Here is a 26,810-nt window from a genome sequence, read left to right on the forward strand (position 1 = left end):
ACTCTAAAAATTATAGGACCGCAGTACACAGAGAAGCCTTGACGTAGGCACTGCGGTTTACGCATATACGCATTTATTTAGAAATGTGCGCAAGCAAAACCCTCTGCTTTTAATGTGAATTGTTAGACCGGGTTGATTTTTCTTTTTTTTCCAGGCTAGCTGGCAAGTGTGCTGGGAAATCTTTGTTTGTGATGTTCGTTGCCCTTCCATGTGCACCTTACTGCAAAGGCTAGATTATTTGCCTTGTTTATGTGTTAGGCAGCCTCAACTGGTATGATTGGGCCCTTAAAAGATAAGTTCACCTATTATAAAATAAATAATAAATGCACACTTTTTTAAGTTAAAAAAATATGCGTTTATTATTTTTTTTTTTTAGGAGCCTGTAAAGTATTGCACCCACGATCATCAGATTGTCTGTGTAGCTGTCTGCCCATACCTCTGATACGGGCAGGCAGTTACACTTTGACAGGAAACTCCGTGAACTAGAGTGCTCAAGATCTCCCTGATAGTTTACTGAGAACTACAAGCTGGTAGTCGCAGAGGCTGTCGGTACTTGTAGTTCTTACATTCACAGAACACTGTGAATCAATTACACTGTGGGGCGGGCGGAGCCCAGCATGGCCACGTTTTTATTCAGATTGTGACAGTGAGAGGGAGGAGAGGATCCTCTGCTGCTGTCAAAACCGGGGGATTGAACGGGGTAAGGGGGTGCGGATGCTGGTGCACCTGAATATCTGGTGCATATGAATATGGGTGTGACATGTTGCAAAAGGTAAACTTATCCTTTAATTGGAAACAGAGCCTAGAAAAATGTGTTGTTTTTTTTTGTATTAGTAACTATATTTCATTGCTACAAAAATAGCACTTGTATGCTCTGCAGTTACCATAAAACGGATTTCAGATCAGCTGAGCGTTAGAAAATTAGTAGTTTTTTTTTGTTTTGGTTTTTTTTTGTGGGAAGGGTGTTTTAAAAAAAAAAAAAAGAGCTGTAGCTTAAATTGTGCTTTGTATGATGAATACAAGAAACTAGATCCCGCCTGGTGTCTGCATTTTACTGGAAAGGAGTTTACAGCAACAAGCCCAGTTTAAACTCAGAACCATAACAGGGTTTTAATTGCGCCCTTGGCTTTCCCTGCAGTCTGCTGCACTTTTTCTGGCCTCTCACTGAGGCATGTGAAACCTTTAGATCAGCAGCCGTCCTGCATTTTAGTAAGTTTACATTTTAATAACCTGTAATTGACCTATGCAGACTTATAATTTAAAGTACAGACCTAATCCTTTTTATACTGTGCTGATTCTACTTCTCTGCTTGTATCTGGTGACCCCTACACATGTGGAAATTCTCAGTTATTTGGAAAACATTTTTCCCTTGCCCTCTGAAGAGACTTTGCAACCTGCAATTCATCATTTTGATCTGATTTTCATAAGCACTGATCTACTGGTGTTTTGAAAGCTGTCCATATACAGTTCAAATTTTGGGTCATCAGGGTTCCTGGTGAATTAGCCAAAATTTTATCAGTGGGAGTACTTGTTGGCTGCTTCCCGCCTGACATCTTCAATTGAAAACAGGGCCGAAACTAGGGGTGGGCAGGGGGACATGTGCCCCAGGTGCCTCCATCCTCATGCTCCAGGGGGCCTGTGTTGCCTCCTTGTCACAACTGGACAGGAGGAGCAGTGGGGGCAGGGCAGTATTTAATGCGGGGCAAAAGAGGCAGCTGCCCTGGGCCCAGTCATTGTTGTGGGGCCCAAAGCAGCTGCCCCTTGTCTTGGAGGATCCAAGTGGAACAGGGGGAGGGCAGCTAGAATTGAGAGCTTGGCAGAGAGAAGACCTCCACAGCCTCCCTGACCCCTGGAGAGGTGATCGGCAATGAGCACAGCATCCCTGGTGGAGGCACCTCCAAGGGCATGGACTCTCTCGATGTGCGGCTTTGACAACAGCAATGGTTGCCTGGAGGACAAACTAACCAGAGGCCTGGAGGACAAGGACGGGCGGGAGCACAGATAGCCATGGACTGCAGAGAAGAGGAAGGAGCCGATCATCCAGAATGAGAATGGACCCTGCCCGCTGCTGGTATGCCAGGTACCAAGCATCACACACACCTACTGGCAGATTGGGATAGGGAGGCACAGGAGGAACTACAGACAAGGCTATAGGTTTCTCTCTGTCTCTCCTCTCTCACCACCTTCTCTCTTTGACCCCCTCTCTCACTCGCCCCTCTTTCACCCCCTCTCTCACCCCTCCTCTCCTCTCTCTCTCCCCCCTTCTCTCATTCCTTTCTCCTCTCTTACTCACCCCTTTCTCTCTCTTACCCCCTCTGACCCCCTTCTCTCTCTCACCCACTTGCTCTCTCACCCCCTCTCTCTCATCCCCACCTCCCTATTTCTCTCACCCCTCTCTCTTTTTCTCATCCCCTTCTGTCTCTCTCACCCCCCTCTCACTTTCACCTCTCTCTCATTCTCTCTCTCCCCCTCTTCCTATCTCCCCCCTCTCTCTCTCTCTCCCCCCCTCTCTCTCTCATCCTTCCTCTCTCTCATCCCCTCACTCTTTTTCCCTCACCCCATTCTCTCCCCCCCCCCTCTCCTCCAGGCAGAAGGAACTGAGTGCACACTGACGGATGGCAGCAAGTGAGAGTCCCTGATCTCATCCCCATCCACCTCAAACACTGCCACTGATCCCATCTTCCCCAAGCACTGCCACTGATCCCATCCACCTCCAAGTACTGCCACTCATGTTGTCCCCCCATCACTGCCACTCATCCCATCCTTCCCATCCCACAGCATTAACACTTATCCCATTCCCCCTAAGCACTGCTACTGTTGCCATCCCCCCACCAGCACTGCCATTCATCCCATTCCCACCAGCACTGCCACTCATCCAATCCCCCCAAGCTCTGCCACTGATGCCACCCCCAGCACTGCCACTGATCCCATCAACCCCCAGCACTGTCACTAATTACACCCCCCCAGCACTGCCACTCATCCCATCCCCCCCAGAACTGCCATTTATCCCATCCCCCCCAGAGCTGCCATTCATCCCATCTCCCCCAGTGCTGCTACTCATCCCATCTCCCCCAGCACTGCTACTCATCCTATCCCCCCAGCACTGCCACTCATCCCATTCCCCAAGTACTGCCACACATCCCATTTCCCCCCTCCCCCCCAGCACCATTGCCACTGATTACACTCTACCCCCCAGTCACAGCAACCAATGGGTGAGTGGTAATGATGTGCTGTAACCTCTGGAAACCAATCACAATTACTGCCTGATCTGCTGCAGTCAACTGATTTTGAGTCTTGCTGCTATTTACTGTATGTCTCAGAGCAGGTGGAGAACAAAATTGCATGTGGGAATGGGTGGTTGGGCCCAAGAAAATGTTTGCCCAGGGTCAAATCGATATTAAAGATGGCCCTGCATGGCTGACTGACATGTTTTGAGCACAAAAAAAGGGCAATAATAGTTGGGAACATGCATGGGAAAACAGCATAATAGTGTATTGTCATGTTCAATTAGGACCCATCTTTTGAGGTTATGGATGGCAAACCAATTAAAGATATGTGTCAGTGGCAAGGGTTTAATAGCACAGCTCAACATCTGGAAGAAATGCCCCACCATGTTAATTTGCTTTGTATGTGAATCTGGGCTTCCAGCACCTCCAGATATATTTGAATAGATTGGATTTTAGATAAACAGATTGTTGAGGAAAGACTGTTGAGGAAAGACTATACCGTACATACAGTCAGTCTAGGTATTCAGCTGTGGACAGGGAAATATTTAGAGCTTCATATGTTTGTAAATTTACTTTGTAGTTACCTAGTTCCCCAAAAGATTTGAATTCTTGTAACAAGGAAGAGCATGTGATACTTGGATTGCAGAGGTACCCCAGTAGATTGTATATAATCCAATTTTGTGGGTATTTGCGCTAATCATTAATCCCTGGTCTGAATTGTTCTGACGTATTGCATTGGCAAGATGTTCCATCACTAAACTACTGTATATAAGCAAGGTGAGAGGGGGAACTGCTACCTCATCCCATTATTATTATTTGAAAGTCTTGGAAAACAGGCCATTTACTCATACCCATGCTATCAGATAATCCTGTGAAAAATACCGCTTTTGAAGTGATCGTGCGATAATCTGATCGTTGGTACACAGCTTTCATCCAAAATTATTTGCAGGGACAAGCACAAAAATTTTTCTCGTTTCATACCAGATAGTATGATTTTTCATTTAATCAGTACAGTTTTCGTCTAACAAATAAAATACAGATACCATGCATCATTCCAAATCTGTCATACAAGAATTTTTGTATTTTTAGTAATCTCTTCACTTTCGATATGAGACTATCATGCTCCTCGTGTGTACGTGGCTTAAAATATGTAGTTTACTCTGTCAAATGCTTTCTCGGCATCATCTACAAGCAGGTACATTGACTCTTGTTTGGCATAGTGAAATAAAGCTGTTGTTTAGGTATGGCAATTTTTACACAGTCACATCCAGCCAAGAAGCTAGTGGCAATCACTGTAATAGGGGTGCCTACTAAAGTGATTTCCAGCTTGCACGGGCATCCCACAGGAATGGCACATACATACATGGGTCCAAGCTGTAATAAGTGTAACTATGTAAAAATTTCCATGCCTAAACTTCAACCTTTAAGGTAATATTCTTAAAAATAATGTTTTTCGCCCTCCTTCATGGTATGAAAGCAACCTGTTCTTCTGTACTGGAAAAGGCATTGCATGGTTGGCTAAGATTTTGGAATACATTGTGTGGTACATGTTGATGAGGAACCTTAAATGAGCATCTTAAATGAAATATCAAGTACATATATCTCTCTGTCATAACAAAGGATTTGTTCTGTGCTCCTTCCGTATTGTTATCTGGTGCTTCTATCATCACAAAGACCAAACAGAGATGTTTACAGCTTCTCTTTTGATTTAGATGTCTCCTAAAGTTGTTTCACCTCTGGAGTTTTCTTTTAGCCTTTGTTATGTAATTCAGCTGATGAAAGGGAAAATACCTGTCTCTCTATGTTTTTGTCAGTGTCTGGCCGGGGATGATCTGCATATCTGACTGGGCCTTGAAACAGCGTGACAGTATGTTGTTATCACATGAGCAACAATAAAGTGAATATCAGACAAGTGGGGATGATTTGTCTCTGCCAAGAGGCCAGCCATTGCTTGGATGTCAGCTAACTGCTTGTGCAGTAGTGTAAATAAATTGGAGGTATTTGGCCTGTTTGCCAAAGATCATTATTTTATCATAATTAACAAGAGTTGTATGTTTCAGATACAGTTTAATGACTAAAGCCGGCCATAGACGGTTCGAATCTCGGCTGGTTCAGCAGGGATCAGGCAAGATTCAAACCATGTACAGGCAGATGGAATGTACCCATATTGATTGATCGATCAGCTTGGGTACAAACAGCCTGCTGGATTTTACATGCGATTATTGCCATTTTTATAGCCACTAGCAATAATGACTGTCTTCTCCGGCGGGGACAGCTTCCCCCTTCCAGCAGAATATGATGGCTCGGCCGGAGGGATTCCCCTGTCAACACTCTGTGTTGATGGGGAAATTGAGTGAATTTCTTTTCAACCCATGGTTGCAGGAATAAATTCACCCCGTCTATGACCTGCCTAACAAAGGAGCATAGATGCCTGATCACAGGCCCGGACTGGGACAAAAAATAGGCCCGGGCATTTTGGACTGAGCAGCCCAAAGCCAGGGGACCTTTCTTCTTTTTTTTTTTTTTTTTTTTTACAATTTTATATTTTATTATATTTTCTTTACAGTTTTTTTGTAGGAGAGAAAGGAAGGAAGGTGAGAGAGAGGCAGAGGGAGAAATAAAAAGAGCGAAAGAGAGAGGGAAAGAAGGAAGGAGGAAAAGAAAGGGGGAAAGAAGGAAGGAGGGAAAGAAGGAAGGAGAAAAGTAGGAGGGAGGGAAAGAAGGCAGGAAAGAGGGAAAGAAGGAAATAAGGAAAGAGGAAAGGAGGGAAAGAAGAAAGAAGGGAGAGGAAGAGGGAAAGAAGAAAGGAGGAAAGAAAAAAGAAGGAAGGAGAGAGGGAAGGAAGGAAAGAGGGAAGGAGGGAAAGAAGGAAGGAGGGAGAAAAACAGGAGACAGAGAGGGAGAAAAAGAGAGAGAGAGAAAGAAGGAAAGGGGAAAGAAAGAAGAAAGGAGGGAAAGAAGGAAGGAGGGAAACAGGATACAAAGGAAGTGAGAGAAGGAAAAAAAATTGAGAGAGAAAGAAAGGAGAAAAGCAGGAGAGAGAGGGAGGGAGAGGGGGAGGGAGAGAGAGACGAGAGAGAGAGGAACGAGAGAGAGAGAGAGAGAGAGGGGGGGAGTAAGAAAGGACAGAAACAGGAGACAGAGAGAGAGAAAGAAAGAGAGAAGTACAGAAAGAAAGAGAGAAAGGACAGAAACAGGAGACAGAGAGAGAGAGAGAGAAGTACAGAAAGAAAGGAGAGAAACAGGAGACAGAGAAAGGAAGAAAGAAAGGAGAGAAACAGGAGACAGAGAGAGGGAGAAGGAAAGAGAGAAGTAAAGAAAGAAAGGAGAGAAACAGGATACAGGGAAAGAAAGAGAAAAAGAAAGGAGAGAAATGGGGGACAGAGAGAGAGAGAGAGAGAGAGAGAGAGAGAGGAGAGAAACAGGAGAGAGAGAGAGAGAGAGAGAGAAGTAGAGAAAGAGAGAAGAGAAACAGGAGACAGAGAGAGGGAGAAAGAAAGAGGGAGGCACAGAAAGAAAGCGAGAAAGAAATAACGAAAGGAGAGACACAGGAGACAGAGAGAAATAAAGAGAGAAGTACAGAAAATGAAAGAAAGGAGAGAAACGAGAGAGAGAGAGAGAGAGAGAAAGAGAGAAAAAAATTAGAGAAACGGGAGACAGAGCGAGAGAGAAGTAAAGAAAGAGAGAGAGATAAAATAAATGAGAGAAACATGAGACAGAGAGAGAAAGAAAGAGAGAAGAAGAAAGGAAAAAATATAGAAACGTGAGACAGATAGCGAGAAAGAAAGAAAGGAGAGAAACAGGAGACAGAGAGAGAAATAAAGACAGGAGAGATACAGGAGAGAGAGAGCGAGAGAAAGAAACAGAGAAATACAGAAAGAGAGAGAAAGAAGAGAAACAGGAGACTGAGAGAAAGAGAGAGAGAAACAGGAGAGAGAGAGAGCGAGAAGTACAGAACGAACTAAAGAAAGAAAGGAGAGAAACAGGAGACAGAGAGAGAGAAAGAAAGAGAAGTACAGAAAAAGAAAGAAGAGAAACAGGAGACAGAGAAAAAGAAGTAAAGAAGGAAAGATAAAGAAAGGAGAGAAACAGGATACAGAGAGAGAGAAAAAAAGAGAGAAGTAAAGAAAGAAAGAAAAAGAGATAAAGAAAAAAAAATTAGAGAAACGGGCGACGGATAGAGAGAAAGAAAGAGAAGCAAAGAAAGAAAAAAATGAGAGAAATGGGAGACCAAGAGAGAGAGGGAAGGAGAGAGAAAAAAGAAAGAGAAAGAAAGAGAGAGAGAAAAAAATGAGAGAAATGGGAGCCCGAGAGAGAGAGAGAAAAAGAAACAAGGGGGTAGAGACACAAGGCTGCCAGGGAGTGAGGGCCTGTCAACACTGGGCACAGATTATCTTGACAGACACTACAGAAGGTGAGGGGGGCAACCGCAGGGGGAGTATACACAGGAGCCCAGGGCATGCAGGAAATTGATAGGAGAGGCGACCGAGCGGCACATAGAGGAACCAAGAAATGCACGGTCCTCAATGTGCACCCGGCCGCCTCTCCTATCCAGCTGGCCCCGTCCCACCGGGCAAATGCCTGATGTGCCCTATGGTCAGTCCAGGCCTGCCTGATCATGAGTTGACTATGGGCTTATTTTTTCATTTTTATACTAAATTCCAATACTGGCACTGAGTTTCTCATTACTCCATATTTTAACATTCACACTCGATGGAGAATCTTGTTGCATGGTGATTGTGTCATACTTGTAAGCAATTGTTGCACAGCTTTCATCATTCTTTGCATGGTCTGGAAGGACAACAGACATCTGGCCTTCACAAAGAGTACTTACTGTATATTAGTATGCATAATTCCAGTTTCTAAAATTCTGTTTAACATGGTTTACCATGTGACTATAATTCCAAAAGTAAATTTTAATCTTTTTAAATCTGCAGCTTTCCTTAAAATAATACTGGTGATCCTACCATCAAGGTTCTTGTTCAGGCACTTCCTGTTATGAAAATAGGGTGTGCAGCGCTATACAAATAAAACACACTATCTAAAGTATGGCAAAATATGACAGAAATGGAAAAGTCCTATAAACTGAATGTTAAACAGTCCAAGGTGGTAAAATATTAGTCCAAAAGGTATACTCCAGTGATGGAGTATAAATAACTTCAATCCAAATGGGTATATTCCAGCATCCTAACATGAAGGTGTAGAAAAATTGCCCACTCACCGGAAGTGCAATTTAATGTGCACATAGAAATTCCATGAAGCCGGAGGTCCCATGAAGGAATAGCTTGATGATAAAGGTGCCCTCTGGTGGTAGATGGGGTGACGGCTGCCAGAGAAGTTGATCTGGACCAATATCCCAAATTGTCCTGCCTGGGTGGACTCCTAGAATGCTGGGCTGAGATGTGGAGGCTCAGTGCCAGGTGATAGAGATGAAAACGCTCATGGTGTAGTATTATAAAAAGTATTTAATGAGTATATATCATTATGATAAAACAGTAAAACGTACAGGGTTAGAGTACCAGTATAGGTATAGTGTAAACGAGCTCTATAAATGCACTGACCAGTGAATACAAATGATGGCCACCGGACCTCCTGATCCGGTGGCGTAACGTCAAGGCGTGCAGAGGCTCCTCCTAGACGCGCTTCGTGTAATAACACGTCTCCTGTAGGAGTGATGCATGCAGGAAATTGATAGGAGAGGCGACCGAGCGGCACATAGAGGAACCAAGAAATGCACGGTCCTCAATGTGCACCCGGCCGCCTCTCCTATCCAGCTGGCCCCGTCCCACCGGGCAAATGCCTGATGTGCCCTATGGTCAGTCCAGGCCTGCCTGATCATGAGTTGACTATGGGCTTATTTTTTCATTTTTATACTAAATTCCAATACTGGCACTGAGTTTCTCATTACTCCATATTTTAACATTCACACTCGATGGAGAATCTTGTTGCATGGTGATTGTGTCATACTTGTAAGCAATTGTTGCACAGCTTTCATCATTCTTTGCATGGTCTGGAAGGACAACAGACATCTGGCCTTCACAAAGAGTACTTACTGTATATTAGTATGCATAATTCCAGTTTCTAAAATTCTGTTTAACATGGTTTATCATGTGACTATAATTCCAAAAGTAAATTTTAATCTTTTTAAATCTGCAGCTTTCCTTAAAATAATACTGGTGATCCTACCATCAAGGTTCTTGTTCAGGCACTTCCTGTTGTATGGTGAAAACGCTCTGTCACCTTGTCACCCAAGCTTCTGATAAAGTCTACAAGTAACTGTTTTCAATGCACTATGCACACAGTTGGTCCATGCTAGCCATTGTTCAATCCAGTAGAGGACCAGCACTGGATCACAGAGAGGTTATTCTGCTGGTGGCAAGTAGATATGTAAAACTGCAACATTATTACAGGGACAACATTATTACAAGGATAGCTGCACATTGTGTTTTCCCTCCACTATTTTATGTTCTATTTTAACTACTCCTTTAAAGTGTGAGCATCTTGAGGGCAGGGATTGATGTGAATGAATAGTATATAAAGTGCTCCATAAATTGATGGCACTAAATAAATATCATGAATTAATAAATAAATAAATACTCTTGGATAAGCAGGTGCAAAGGTTGCAATATAAACATTCCCTTATTGCAGTTGTATGAACAGGCATGGTGTTTTTCCAAAATGTACTGCAGTTAGTTGTGGTTGAAGGGTCTATTACAAACCCATCTGTTAAAAAAATGAAACGACAGAGGAAAATACACATATTTAACTGGCGGGTTGTCTAATTGGCACGATTTGGAAGAAAATTCCCTGGTGTCAGATTTATATTTTTAACATGCTTGCCTGTGCATGCCAGTAAAGGAAACGTTTTTAAGATTAAGCTATTTGTATCTGCAGCAATTTAAATAGTTTCAATTAAAATGGAGCTTTCCACTTTTAGAAGAAATGTGTAAATCCCCTTCATTTGTAGAATAATGTTCAGTACTAGGACCTATTTGACCTCTACTAGTCATCTAACCCATTGCAGAACTTGGTAGCCTTTGTTGTCAGCCAACATTGTCACACATCTTCACTCTCAGACACCTCTTTGATTCTAATTAAGGGGATGCATCATGTTCTTCCTAAATTGGAACTTTAGTCAGAAAATTAAGTCCTGCTATATCACTTCAGTCTGGCCTCTTTTGCAGGTATAGCTATGTCAAACATTAAAAAGAAATGCCTACACTGTTTCAAATCCAGTAATACACTAGCTCACCCCGCTCTGCACATGCTCAGTTGCTCTCTATTTGTAGGCACTGTGCAAAATTTGTTTAGGCCAACCTGCTGACAGCCTAAAGATTTAATGCTGATCAGGACTTTGGCCTTCAGTAAAATGGCTGCCTCTGGCAAAATAAAAACAGGAACAATGCTGGAGGCAATTTACAGTGCACACTCATTTTGGTAGCATTCATGTGGAATGTATGTTTCTTGCTAAAGAACATTATTTCTTATCAAGTTGTTATGGGTAAAGTTCCACTTTAAGTTAGGGAATTCCACTTAATGCTTGGTCCACTTTTTAAATGTGTCTCCAATTCCTTGCTGAAAAGCTAAATTAAAGTGTTACTAAACCCACAACAGTAAAATCAGCGTGTATATGCAGAGAAGCATGCTTGTTATACTCACTGTGTAATCTAAGAGGTTAATCCTCTGCAGTGTGTAAAAAGGCCGTTTGATCCTTTCTTCTCTGTTCCTTCCCTTGTTCAAGCGACCACCTCTTATCTCCTGATAAGAGAGACTGAACCATAGGCATTTGCACATTCTCAGTTTAGTATATATTGCTAGAGAGGTTTTCTGTTTTCTTGGGAGAGTGCATGTGATCAGCACAGGGCCAATCAGCACTGGTCAGACAGGTCAGGGGTTATGCATCCTCCTAGAGCAGAAATAAAACTCTTCTTACAAGCTTTAGCTAGTGCTGGGCTGGACAGTGTTAGAAGCCACAAGACTGCTCTAACTTCTGATGAGAAAATGTATTTAGCAGTTTATATTTACTAAAATAATTGCACTTCCTTGTTCTGTGTACTGTGGGAGACCAGATATAGTGGATACAGGGTCCTGGGTTTAGTAAAACTTTAAAGTGTAAAAAAACAAAAAAAAAAACACCCCCTGTGCGAAAAATTTATTATACTCACCTTTTCTTTTTCTTCTGTGGAGTTAAATTTGGGATATTCTACACCTTCCTTGGTTGGGGGGGGGGGGGGGAGCATGTTATTTAATGTTTTTACAGTGATCACGTTAAATACTTATAATCAGTGTAAGTGGGTGGGGGGCAAATAAAAGCTGTCCTCTCATTTTAGGTGAAAGATGCACTTTAAAGTCTGTCTAAAGGATTTTTTTTTACCTTAATTCATTAAGGTAAAAAACCTTCTATGTGTTCCTCAATGTTCCTCTCCCTTTCTACCGCTTACCTACTCCCGTGTTGATCCAGTGCTGTGCCCGGCTGCAGATCTTCTCTCCCTTTCTTCTTGATCACACAGGCATGGCTGAGAACAGCAATAGCCATTGGCTCCTGCTGCTGTCAGTGAAATTCATTGAGCCAATAGTCAGGGGTGGGTCCAAGGCTCACTGTGTGTGTCTATGGAAACACACAGCCCGGCTCAGTCTGCATCTTTGCTCCAGTAGCAAACGGCTTGCTATGGGGGCAGACACTGAGGATGAAGAACCAGGATCCCTGGCGGGGGGACACAAGAACAGGAAGTGAGGGGCGGCTCTGTGCAATACCATTGTAAGTATAAACCTGTTTGTTAAAGTCTAATTTTTTATTAAAATAATAATCACTCTAATTGAATACTGTCAGAATCAAAAGACAAACCGCCTTTAATGTAACATCTTGTAAGCAGATGTTTATGTTCCTAGAGGCCCTTCAGAGAAGTCAAGTATTGTTTCAGGATCCTCAACCTAGGAATAGGCAGGAGCACATTATGGATGGGTAGATGTTAAGTTGTAACAAAGTGCTGTAGGTACCACCCCTCAGTTATAACACGACTCCAGTATGGTGGAACCCAGGATTTGAGCAGATGCTATAGAGGGGACAGAGTTAATTTTTTTTTTTATGCAGGGTGTATATTTATTCATCTTCTTCTGTTTTTAGGTTATTGGTGAGGACTTCTCCAGGTTTTTTTTCTTGTACCTCTGGTATGCACTTCACTAAAGGGGACCTCTCCTACTTGCCATGGAGAGCTCCTTATTTGAAGTAGTAATCTTTAAAAGTGAACATCTTTCTTTAGAGGAACAGTTCCAAATAACCAAGAATGGCTTTTTACTTCCTTATGCGCTAAAACCGCTATGCGCTAACACACATAAAAATACACTGCCATGAATATATTAAACTCATTAGAAATAGAAAATCCATTAGAAGAGTCAGACCTGCAAATATACGCAACTATTATAATGACAGCGATCTAATATTTAATAAGGCACTCTCGAGCAAAAATCTATAAATCAACTAAAAAGAGCAATAAATCCCAATACCTAATCAGACTTCAGTAACTAATCAGTAGCAAGGACTTGGAACCATTTGATAATTAGACTTTTGGCATGTGGGCACAATTCTTGATTTCTTGGCGGGCAAGCAAAGCCAACTTGGGCCAGATACATGCATATTGGTTGTACCTGCTCCTTGTATATCAGTTACTGCTTTAGTTGTATTCACAATTTGCTTTTTGATAACTGAAAAGCTATACCTGTGGTAGCCATATATGCTATGAGTAATGGTTAATAACTCTAGTAATTGTAGTCCCAGAAATCACTCTGTCACTGTGGGCCCGAACAAGAAGGGGTCATTTTTTTTGTCATAATAGAGAGATCTACATCTTACATTTAATGAGATTTTTAAGGCAACCTTGGAGTATATACAAAGAAACAAATTATTTAAAAGATCAACATTTTGTTTGAACAACTTTCTTTTGTTTGACAAATCGGTACATATCAGGTAAACATTGCATATTCACCAATATAAAATACAACAATTTTAACAACTTATTCACTTCACAAAATTGTAGTTGTTGCAATATGTATCTAGTGGTATCCCCCAAAGCCTATTTCCATCTTGCAACCTCAAGGATTGACTGCAGATATATTCAGCCTGGGATCCAACGCGTTTCAAATACAAATTCTTCCTCAGGGAAAGAATACCACTCCAGTGGTACCACTGGATATATATATAGCAACAACTACAATTTTGTGAAGTGAATAAGTTGTTAAAATTGTTGTTTTTTATATTGGTGAATATGCAATGTTTACCTGCTATGCGCCAATTTGCCAAACAAAAGAAATTTGTTCAAATAAAATGTTGATCTTTTAAATAATTTGTTTCTTTGTATATACTCCAAGGTTGCTTAAAAATCCCATTAAATGTAAGATGTAGTTTTCTCTATTATGGAAATAGGGATGATGGCAACCACACCCCATGCTACACTGAATTATTATTATTATACAGTATTTATAAAGCGCCAATGGTTCGCTCAGTGCTGTACATTACAAAGGGGGACAGAACATGTGACAGAACAATACCAATGCAATGCAAAACATGAGGGGATCAAGGGACTTTTTATCTTTTTTTTTTTTTTTCACTGCCAACTAACCAACAAAATTCAAAACTGAAACACACTAAATGATCAAATAGTTGATTTCATTTAGAAGCCAGCAACATTCCTGTTCATATGATTTTGTTTCTGTTGAACAGGTATTTGCATTCTTGGCTAGGTTCGATGTTGGAATACATTTAGGATGCAGCATCCTAGTGTTGGGTTTCTCTCTTGTACTATGTAAATATCTGTATTCCACAGGAAGGAAGTCCTATCTTATTAATGGGGAAGGGGGGGTGTTTAGGCTGTGTCCCAAAGGTCACCTAGAGGCTTGGTGCAAATGACCCCTCTTCCAGACAGGTTGATTATGGCTTCCTCAGATTGGCTCTCTACAAAGGGATGAATAAGTGTCAATGCTCACAGCAAGTGTTATACTACATGGCTGTTAAGGAATAGGTATAAGGATAATCTCTGTCAATAGCAGGAAATCAAACTCTTAACAAAGATCTCCTTTCTTTTAAAACAGACCAGGCTGCTAAGTAAGTTGTATAAAAATATGCACACTGGCTTTCTTCTAAGGAGCTTTAAAGGCATGTCACCATCAAAGAAATATAGAGTAAAGGTAATTTATAATAGGCAAAAACAGCACTTTCTGGGTTGGGAAACAGTGAAATGCCCCCTTCTTTAAAGTGTTCAGTAAAATGGAATATACAGTGTTGGTATGTGTATGTGTGCATGTATGTTTGTATGTTTCCCAGCCTAGAGAGTTGGGATTAGGATTGTTTATAGGTCAGAATTTCCAACTCACTTTTTTGTTTCCTTGATGGAATTCTTCCAGTCACCTGCTGCTTCCAGTGGTGCTCCACAGCCTTCCTAGAATTTGTCCAGTTTAAATCTAAGGCACATTTAATGTGGAGCAGTGGAGGGTTTTATGTGTATGGTATGGGTATTATTTTAAAGAAGACACATCTACTAACCAAATATGACTGATTTTATTTTAACTTGAAGAATAGCGTTTATAGCAATTGAGTTTCCATTTTAAAGAGTCAGGGCAAAGAAATGTGTTAGCCTATCCAGTTATCCTGATATTTTTGTACTGCTGCCTGTCAGAACTATTTATAAGCAGTACACATATACTATTACAAATGGCAGCTAAAAACATTTTTCCAATTCACAAGGAAGGCTTAGGAGAACAATCCAATCCAGAATTATTTGGCATGGCAGACTCTTACACAGTTATTGGTTTAATTAATCTGACAAATTAATGTGTGTGTGGCCAGCATTGGTCGCTATTAGGCCAGCTTGAATAGCAAAGAGATGCTGGAGGATCATCATTGTTTTGGCTTTTTATGTCCTGGAGTTGTAATTTGTGTTTGCACATTGACTGCCCTATCGCCTTTCACTCAAAGTGAAATTCATAGTTCAGGTAGTGTGCTGTTTTTCTCATTTTAAAAGAGTGATAACCTATCATCAGCAGTTTTGTTATTGTCTGAGAATTCACTAAGCCTTTCCAATGTACACAAAATAGTTGAAATTGATTATCAAAGGATGGTGGATTGTTGGGGGGTGGGGTGGGGTATGGCATGTTTGAAATGCTGAGATCCCACCAATCTAACAAAGTTTATCTTTCCAGCTGTTGATACATTACCATTACAGGACCTGAGAAATTGGCAGTGGTGTTTTTGCTGGTTTCTTTTGTAAATGGGTTGAATATAGCCTTCCAGTGGAGATCAGGAAAAGTTCAGCTTTTCATGTTCAGAGGATGGAATAAAATGATGCCATCCTCACTAACTTTACACCTTATTAACAAGTGTTGGCTGCTGCAAGAATTCATTAGGCCTTCCTTGGCCATGAGAAGCAATTTCCTTGAAAGGACAGCAGGTTCATACTTTTTATACAAGGATGTGAATCTGACCCAGCTGAATAGGCCTAGGGGATAAAATTCACACACTCCAATTTTCTTTGTTCAGCTCTCACACCTTTTTTGAAAGGGACCTGGAGCGAACTTTTTTCTTGTGTGCACAAGAACAAGACCAGGGGCGGGCAGAGTGTGATTTCCTTAATAAAATCATTCAGCTTTAACTGGCGAAAGGCAAACTAATCCCCTGCCCACACAACATTCAATGATCATGATAGAAGGATTTAATCCACCACAGATTGATGAAAGTAGAACTTTCCGTTCATCATATTCCAAACTCACAATGCCTCAGCACTTTCCATGTTGGGTAGGCGTATGAGTGTTCTTTGCCACAGGTCTGCAGAAACATTGAAACTGTCACTAAATAGCAATCTGGAATTGTGAAATCTTTTTGTGGTCCAAGAAATATGTTGTGCTATTCTTAGCATCCAACATACAAAGACGCTGATTTAGAACAGGAGTATTAACAGCACCAAAAATGCTGATATTCAATTTTGCAAGCTGTGTAGCTGATCTAAGCAATGCTGGCAGTCATTTTGTTGATCATGACAGTGGAAATTTGACAAAATACTGTTTTTTGGGTTTTTGGGAGGTTTTTTTTGACAATCATTCTCTGTAGATGATAATATTTGAAAATGTTATCAATATAAAGGGCCTGTAGAATACTGGATATTTTCAAAATGAAATATACCTGCTGCTGTTTATAGGACAAATGATCAGAACAAGTAACAGACCAACTTGCAAATTATGCATAAAACAATTGGAAAATATAATAACGTTTATGTATGATTGTGCCAAAATAGGTAGGTTAATTGGCTCCTGTCTAAATTATCCTAGTTTCTATGTGTATGTATGAATGTAAGTTAGGGACCTTAGATTGTACACCCCTTGAGTGTCAGGGACTGATGTGAATGTACAATATATATATATAAAAGCACTGCATAAATTGATGGTGCTATATAAGTACCTGAAATAAATAAATAAATTATGTATTTACACATTAATTACTGCGTACAAGTAGCAGCAAATTCGCTTCTAAATCTTATGCTAAGCCACAACTGGGCATGGAAAATGTTCCCCATACTGTAACACTGTAAATAATCCTGGCAATATTACAGGTGTCTTGCAGTTGAAAGCTGATCAGTGTGTGTCAACTTTTTTGGCCCTGGCATTGAACTCCTGCACTGTTGCCTGCAGCAGGTTGTGGTTTATACATATCTCTAAAATTGTTTTTTCTTGAAGACTAGATTTATGTGTGCCAACTTGGAACACAGGTGAGTCTTAATGCTTGCTGGCTTTAACAACTTAATGAAGTTGCCCTTTAACTGAGGCAATTTACATATTTGATCAGTGATTATAGTAAACAGGTCTGTACAGAGCTGCTTTCCTAAACTAAAAAAAATTTCCATCTCATCCCACATCCAATAAGGTTCAATCAACTCATCCCCCACAGTTATTACCTTTTGTATAACTTGACACTTCGTTGTAGATTTTAAGCTCTAATGAGCCAGGCCCTCTAATTCTGCTTGTATTGAATTGTTTTGTAACTATACTGTCTGCCCTCATTTTGTAAAACCCTGTGGAAATAGTTAGCGCTATATGAATTCTTATATAATAATAATAATGCAGGGCTCTATTGGATGGTGGGCAGAGAATTGCAAAGCAATCTCTTTTGCCTTTTTGTATCTGGAACAGAAAATTTTCTCCTGGCTTAGGAGAGTACAGTATAATTTAGTAAATTTTTCTTTTGGCAAACCTCACTATAATTGAATGGCTGAATTGATAAAAACCTGTCTAGACCCAAATACAAAAATGCATTATATCACAGTTTACCGGTTCTTTGATGCAAAGGCTGCATTACTTTTATGTTTTTCAGGTTTTTTTCCCCTTTTATTTACCTGGTGATACTTGCAAAAACTTATTTTCAGCCCTTACCTTCCTATATCAGGACAATGGACACAAAATAGGGCTGCAGAACCCGGACCATCTCCAATTTTCCATAACATAGAAGGCGTGGTTCTGTGGTTCTGTTGACATAGCTGGGAACAATGTCAAAGAGCACAGGGAGTTATCAGCTCGCAAGATCAGCAGGTATTTTTTGAAGTTATCAAACAGATATAACAAAACACTTTCAATGATATATTTATCAGAGCAAAAGGGACCAAATAAGAGAAGTTCATTGCTAGGGTTTAAGTCATTATTTAGTCAAATGTTTCTGTCTGTTCTTTTCACCTCTTACTTAAACTGTCTATACAGAGTACATGTGTACTGTTTATAAATCACTGGGATTTTAAAAGCCACTGGGGCTTGTTGATTATTCCAGAACACTAGGATGAGGGCAGAGGGCTGTTACATAGTTCTGGGGTGTGTATTTAGCTTGAGCTCTTGAAGCAGTTAAAAGTTCACCTGAGGCTCAGAGTTCACTGGACCTGAATTCACTAATGTCTAACCTCAATGTTTATGCACTTCATACATCACAAGTCAAGGGGAGAGCAAATTAAAATAGTGATTTATGTCACATAAACACCATGCTCAGTGTCCTGAATGCTGCTTTTGGCATTAGTTTAGATACCATGTAAGGAACAGATTAAACGAACATCCATCAAGGTGAAAAATAATTATTGTTTGTGTCATACAACACCTGTTTTTTTACAACATTCTTTAGCTCGTTTAAACTGAAGACATGCCAAAACTCTCCACTGAATTTCATGTCTGACAGGTGCCCCGGGGCAACTGTCTCTTTCAGACACCTTCACCTCTGCCTTTTGTTTACTTTCTTTGTTTGTTTAACCCTCTATTTTTTACTCGTTTGTTATATAACGTTCATAAAATTTATTAATTTGATGGTTGAACGCCATAGGTGATTCAGTACTGCTGCCAGGTTCATTTATTTGAATAGTACACAACTAAAGAGTTAGAAAGTCAAGACTTTGTGATGATACCTCTGTCCTTTTGAAGTTTCAGCTAGGTCAACAAGATGGCAATGACCTACTCCTGACATCAGGGCTAATGTTTTAGCAAGTGAGCATGACATAAAGGAGGACAAATTGATAGTTTTTGCTTTGGGAATGGTTGACAGGTGTGACCAGAGTGTAGAGCAAGGACATGGAATTCATTGGGTAGACAAGCAAATCCAAAGTATTCACTGGCAGTTCTCAAAGCAGTTTGATGAGTGCTCAATGTGGCATGTTAACTCACCAACAACATCACAACAGCCATTTTGTTGGCTGGTTTAACATTCTGACTCTCATTTCATTGGAATTAATGACATGAATGAGACCTGAACAACAAATGACTGGGAGGGTTTTATGGGGCAAATGTCCCGAAGACCCTTTTGTATTTGCTTAGGTTGGCTAGCACTATAAAACTGACAAGGTCTCTGCCATTGCATGTCTATTTAAGAATCATATTTGAGAATTCTCTGCAGCTTTAGGAGAGGCAATAATCACAGATCTGATTACAATGCAGGAGGATAAAGGTGTTGAACCAAGTCAGGCTTTTTAATGTATGTTGCTCCCACAAAGCTTGCATTTGATCTGACAGGAAGAGACAGAATTACAATCCTCTTACTAGAATTGAGGTCCAAGACCTGCTTGGTATGATCCTGGTCTTGAACACAAACTTCTAAATCTGGGAATTTTTCATCAAAATATGTTTGTATGACTGACAAATACAGTACACTATTTTGCCTATAAAAATCCATGGTTTATTTAATAGCCTACTATGATCTTTGGATAAAACTGGCCATAGGCATCATGTGATGTTCATATTTGGGCAGTCTTCAGCTTCAGGCATAGCTATAAGCAACTGGGTCCCAGAAATGGGGATGGTGCATGCAGACAGTTCTGGCACTGGATTGTCTCAGCTGGGGACAGATCCGCTCATCCTTATTCAAGCTGTGTGTCACTTAAACTAGATGCATATTTTACATTTAGACCTTAAATGGATGGAGATACATGGAAAGCAGGGACTGATGAGAAAAGGGAATGATCAGTGAACCATCAAAGATTGCTCAACATTTTAGATAAATTGCAATCACTACCATGTTGTGTGTTAGCACATACATGTTAATGATCCAGAGTTAAAGTGAATGTAAAGCCAAACCTTCTAAAGTTTTGACTATAGTAGGGAATAGTAAAGACCAACATAATTTTTTTCGTGTCTTTGTCTCAATGTGGAGATTTCTCTTCACTATTTGTCTGACAGACACAGCAGGGAGTAAGAAAAGATCTCTTCAAAGTCAGGAGGTATCCTCCCTTGTTAAGGTTGCCATACATTGCTTGAATTGTGGCTGATTCCTGCTGAATTGGCTGAATTTTTAGCTGTGTGCGCTTCCATTGGCACCATCCAGCTTGATATGTCAATTGTTCAATAACTTTTGTTGAAGGAGACTGGTGAAAACTGTCAACCAAACAGTGAGTGCATGAGATTTGTGACTGTTTGGGAATTCTGACAGCCCCAAGTTTCGGCAGGGGAGATTCATCATAAGACTGCTTGTGGTGGCAACCCAGGGATCTATAGATCTTACCTCCTACTGGCTCATAAAGCAGATAGATAAAGGCACAGAGCAACAGAAGTCTGGCAGAATGTAAAGCTTACAGGTGACATTCCAGCAGGTTATGTTATTTTGGACTACGATCTCCTGTTGTAACTTGGCTAGCTATGACTTTATGTCCATGTTATGCTATTTAGCGTTCTTCAAGCATGTTTTTTCTAATGGGCATACTGGAAGATTATGACAATCAGAGAAAAATAGATATAATTGCTTCATTTCAGCCCCAAGTGAACAACATACCATGCCGACATGAGTATTGCTTTGAACTGGCTCTTAGTCAAGTTTAAATTTCAGTGATTAATATTAATAGTGCCTGTGGCCCAGTGATCTAAAGCAACATTTCTTTTTCTTGTCGTATCAAATGTCATAGACAGATGACAAAGGAGAATTAATTTACAGTAGGGACAGATGCAAGGGCTAAAAGGATTGTGACAGTAAGATATTAGTGGAATATTCATACAACCAGACATTTCACAACTTGTTTTTTTGCATATTTGTTTTTAAAGGTCAAGTTAACCAAATAAAAAAATGCGAGCAAACCTTATGAAGGGGTTGGAAAGTTTTTGCTTGTCTCTGCACCAATCAGATAAATAAAAGATACAGGAATCCATGTGCTTCCATTGATAAGGATAACCTGAGCGGTCTTTCTCAACCCCTTAACCATTTGAAATATTTTTAGGTGTCGTGGAATCCCTGCTAAATGAAAGTACATTAGTGAGTTCTAGATTAAGGAATGTGGCATAACTGATGTATTCGCCACACTGACTGAATAATTTTTTAAAGTTGAATTCCACGTACAGAGATTTTTGCATACCGTAGTTACATTGGTCCAGCTTGGACCAATGTAAGCATACATATTCTATAACTGGATGATACCTAAGGAAGCTGGAAACCACTGTATTAGTTTTGGCCCCGTGCTGAGTGGCTGCATAAGGGGGATGTTTGCTTAGCGTGAGCACCATTTTTAGAACACCTTGCATTGTTGAATGTAAAGGGTTCACTGATTGGGCATTCACCTCTTCCAATCAGAGAACACTTTGTAAAAATTTATAAAAATATAAGGCTTTCTCTGAATGGTGCCCCTGCTGAGTTAGTGACCACCTTGGTTACCTTGCAGCAAAACAGCTTCTCAGCATGGGATCTGGGAGACAGCAAGGTTCGCTGTGGTAGTAGACAATACTACAGTGATTCTCCATTTCCACAAGAATCAACCAGGTATGGCATATTCAGATTTACATTGGTCCAAGCTGGATCAATGTAACTATGCAAAAATACCCATACTTGGAATTCAGCTTTAACATTTGCCTGTTCTATATAAGAAAATACATTTTAGTAATTACTAGTAGGAGTTTTAGGAGTCATTTAACCACTTGCCTACTGGGCACTTATACCCCCTTCCTGCTCAGGACCATTTTCAGCTTTCAGCACTGTCGCACTTTCTATGACAATTTCAAGGTCATTCAACACTGTACCCATATGATATTTTTATCATTTTTTTCACATAAATAGAGCTTTCTTTTGGTGGTATTTAATAGCTACTGGGTGTTTTATTCTCCTTTGCTGATGTGTGTTGATGAGGCTGCACTGACAGGCAGCACTGATGGGCACTGATGGGTGGCACTGATGGGGTACCACGGATAGGCGGCACTGATAGGCGGCACTGATGAGGCGGCACTGACTGACAGCACTGACTGGCAGCACTGCTGGGCAGCACTAAAGGGGGGCACTGATGGGCACAGGTGGGTGGCACTGCTGGGCACAGGTGGGCGGCACTGGTGGGTTGCACTGCTGGGCACTGATCATCAATGCCCTGATGATCAGTGCTGATCCGTCCTCTGACAACGTGAGGAAAGTGCAGCCGATAACCGGCAACTGTATTTAACGGTGATCTGCTGTGTCATTGGACACGGCTGATCATGTGGTAAAAGGCTGCTGTGATTGGCCTTTTACCACATCATGTGATCAGTTGTGTCCGTAGGATACAGCGATCACGGAGATCGCTGGGTGCGCACCACTAGGGGCGCGCACGGGGGGGGGGGTCTGTTCTGGGAGGACGTCATATGACGCCCTCCCAGAACTGGACAACCATGCTGTGGCCATCATGTTGATGGGGACAAGGGTCTCTTCCCTATAACCCTGGCCTGTGGTTGTGGGGGCTGTGGGTGGGACTTATCAGAATCTGGAAGCCCCTTTAACAAGGGGGCCCCCAGATCCCAGCCCCCCATGTGCATGAGTATGGGGTACATGCAGGGGCGGACTGACAACTCATGGGGCCCCTGGGCAATAGGGGATCATGGGGCCCCTGTGTCCTTTCCCAAACTCAAAAAAGCCTATGAAAAAGGTACCAGTGGCATCTCATGGGGCCCCCTACTGACCTCGGGCCCTCGGGCAGCTCCCGAGTTTCCAAATGGTCAGTCCACCCCTGGGTACATGGTACCACTACCTATTCACACACATAAAAAAATTGTAGTGTAAAAAATGACAAAAGACATTCTTTGGCAATTCCTTTACTAATACCAAAAAAAAAAATATCCCCAGAAGTAGATCCAATGTCAAGCACGATGCCCACTGCTACCACCGACCCAAAAAAAAGGCTCCGCTTTTCATGCTGGCTCCCACTATCTGACAACTACCCTGGCCTGATGGTTCTTAAATATCTAAGAGGCGGGGCCACCCGGTAAAAAAAAATTATGTTATCGATGTTAAACCATTGTCAATCACGGCATCATCGTGACGCAAACCAATGCCCACAGACCCGTCTGCATTTGCCAAGCACTCGCCACATCTGACATTTGCTGGTCAGATGTAAACAACTTGGCGGAGCTAGCGGTAATGTCATCACTAGCTCTACCCAATTGTACTGTGATTGGCCAAAGCATTTTACCTGACCTGTCAGAGCGCAGTGCATTGTGGGGTGCGGTGTCTCAATAGCCCACCGAACACCCTAAATGTTTGTGTGTTCGTAGAACTATAACTGCTATAACTAGAACACACAAGCACTTGATGTTCTAGTTATACTTATGTTCGACTAGAACATAAGGACATCCCTATTCAACAGAATTTTTTTTAACCAGAATTTAGTGTCACTTTAACCTATCAGCATATCTTTGGAGTATGGGAGCCAACTCACACAAGCACAGGCATACTGTGTTTTAGCCAGAATTTGATCCACTTAAGCCGGCCACACATAGATCGAAGTTTGGCTGGTTCAGCAGCAACTGGCTGAATTTTGATCCATGTGTAGGCACCCTGGTTGTACAGAATTCACTCTATTGATTGACTATGGTACAACCACCCTGGTTGAGGTTTTTCTAAACGATCAGTGCAGCTGGCTATTTCCAGTAACACTGATCATTGTGTTCTGAATTTGTGGATGAGGAAATAAGCAAATTTTTTCATTCAACCCGCTGGTTGAATGAAAAAAAAAATGTATAATGTATGGCCTGCCTAAGAAAGACACTGTGCTACTCACATAAAATGAATAGATTGCAGACAATGAAAATTGTATTGCTAGCAATCACAGTGTCCCCAGGTACCTTAAAGACATGAGATTGCCAGTCAGTACTGCTGGGTAACGGCCAGTTTGGCAACTGTTTTTTTTTTTGTTTTTAATGTCTACAGGTACCCAAAATCTGTACATTCTGTTCCAGACATGATCAAAGAATAAATAATATTATGTAATGGAAAGTTAAAGAGAGATAAGACTGCTGTAACAAGTGTGCAACAAGTGTGTAGAGTATGAAATCTCCCAATCCGTGACCTCCCAGCCCTAGAGCATCTGAAACAAGATAGGAAGCGTCTGTCTTGTCATAGATGCTGTAACAACTTGTCCTGGGGAAGCCTCCATGCCGGGGTCAGGTAGAGTTCAATGAACTAGCACATCAACACTATTTGAGAAATGCTAAGGTGTTTTAGTCCTGTGCTCACCCCTCCACTCCCAGCTGCCTGTTATTAAACCGCTGGCTTTTACAACATCAATAAAGAACTTTGCTACCAATTGGTATAGACAAAAGCCCGAAAGCTAGCTTTAAACTATGAAAACTTTGTGTTTCATCCATTTAGATTGTTTTGCTGTGTCACATACTCCCCTGGGTTCAAAAGTTCACTTGAACCATGAACTTTGTCATTTCACAGCAGGCATCTGAACAAATATAAGATTAAAGCGGGCAAGAGAGGGAAAAAACCTCAATATTAACAATTTTTCTCTTTGTGTTTCCTGTATGTGAAAACAAGCAACAATAGAAAGAAACAATAACTTCCAAAGTAAGTTATGAAAAATGCATCAAAAGCGGCAAACTGATATTGTAAGGTCTGCTGAACAATGCAATCAGGAAATGTATTAAAGGCACTAATCGGTAGGGCTATTGAAATTTTCCAGCATATTATGTATTAAGTTGTTCCCCGCCCCTTCAAATATTTTTACTGTAAATACAATGAAATAGTAATAAAATAGCAGCCACAAAACTTGCATTGGAGCCCTTGCACACAGGCGGTTGAGCCCATGCAAGGTAAAATCCCATGTCTTTCCTCCTCCCGGGAAACCCAGGTTCCGCACACAGCCTCCATAGACATGAATGGCTGTGCATGGTTACAATGGGTGCAGTATACACAGCCGGTGGTATTATAGACATGTGTATAGGATAAGGGCATATGCAAAAATGCCATACTCATGTTCATGATAGCACCAGCGTATAAATGAATACAGCCGCGCACAGCCACGCATGTCTATGGAAGGCTCTACGCAACATCTGGGTTGGGGAAAGACCTGGGAATTTTTGCTGCACAGGCTCAGCCTCCCTAAACTCTGGTTAAAAAAAAAAAAGAAGAGAATTTCTATTAATGTATTCTTAAGGTAAAGGTGTGGGAAATTATAAAAAAGCAGCAAACATACATACTCCCCTGCTGTATATGGCTGCAGCATTAGTACTCCACCTGTTTGAAGACCGAGAACTGAGTAATCACATGACCACTGATTGCTCAGTTCTTGGTTTTCACTGAGCAGAGAGTGGGTACACTCAGTCACCGGCTCTCTTCTCTACCCCTCCAGGGCTTACTGGAGTGCTGGCTGTGCAGGGGGAGGGAGCTTCAGGCTTAGGCTCTCATTAGTGCACAATCAAGCATCTGGGTTGAGCGCAACCTTAAAATCAGGATCCCTGCACAGCCTGGACCAGCTAAAGCCCACTGTTTGCTAAATCTGGGTCACGGGAGTGCAGAATTAAGTGCACTCCTGTGACCCAGAAGTATGGCCAAAAAGCTTTGGCCATACTTCTTTTTTTTTTTTCAAGCAAAATAGTATCTTCTATTGCTGTCAGCCTCCTCCAAATTTCAAGATTCCTTTTTTTTTCTGCTTTGATTCCACTGCCTGTTAGGGGGTGACCACTTTCATTCTCCACGGTCCCATTATATGTAGGAACAAAGCCACGCTCTCTTGCTCCCAAGATGGACAAGGGACTATGTACTATGGAATATGTAGTGTGCATAGAGCAGTGCACATGATTGCAACTAGTGTGTACTGCTTGATCCAAACAAAAAAAGTGAGGGGGAGGAATGGTTTGAGAGCTTATAGAGAACATTACATGGAGGCAGAAAAACACAGTAAGAAACAATACAGGGCAATTAAACAGTGGATAAGCAGGTATTGTTTTTGGAGAATATTATTATTATTATATTTGGATATTGTTTAGTGTCATTTTAAAGTGTATCTAGATCCTAAGCAAAAATGTAGTATACTGCAGCTTACCAGTCCTTTGATATGGTGGCTGCATTATTTTTTTTTCAGACATTTTTACCTTTATTTTCATGGGTAGTGTTGTGAATAACGTCCTTTCTGTCCCTCATATCTACACTCGCTTCTCTAGCGTATCTATGCAAGGAGCCATGATTTTCCAGCAGGCTGAATATCAAACATGTCTGCCTTTGTTCATTTACATTACATGGTGGGCCTATGGGACTAGCAGTTTACAAAAGAGAGATAACATTGCACCATTCTCACATATACACGCGTACGAACGCAAACAAATGTGTCAGTACAAACGTATCACTGTTCATGCCGGAGTGAGAGCAATAATTCTAGTACAAGATCTCCTCCGTAACACAAAACTGATGACCCGTAGGGGCTTTTGAAGCACTGCCTATAGAAAATATAGGGTACAGAAGTTTGTTACCATTTCACAGATGCACACAAATTTAAGGTTCGACATGTTGGATATCTATTTACTTGGTGCAAACTTGTCTTTTATATTTTACAAACGATTTGGGTATTTTATTGTGTTTGGTTGCCCTAAAAGTCTCTTTAGTGTGTTTTTTACTGAAATTTTGTGTTTCTTAGACCTTTGCAGTAAAATCGTATGACATAGAAAAATTGGAACTATAGCTATTTTATTCTCTAGGGTTTCTGCTTTCAGAAAATATATATTGTTTGGGGGGTTTTGTGTAATATTCAGGCCTAAAATTATTTTTTAAACGTTTGCAAAAAAAAAAAATGCAAAAATGGCTCCGGCAGCAAAAGGGTTAAAGGATATCGAAACCCAAGAACAAAAATTGAATGTATT

This window comes from Staurois parvus, unplaced genomic scaffold (assembly GCF_062004578.1).
Source record: "Staurois parvus isolate SC_StPar_1 unplaced genomic scaffold, SC_StPar_1.0 ptg000525l, whole genome shotgun sequence".
NCBI classification, from domain to species: Eukaryota; Metazoa; Chordata; class Amphibia; order Anura; family Ranidae; genus Staurois; species Staurois parvus.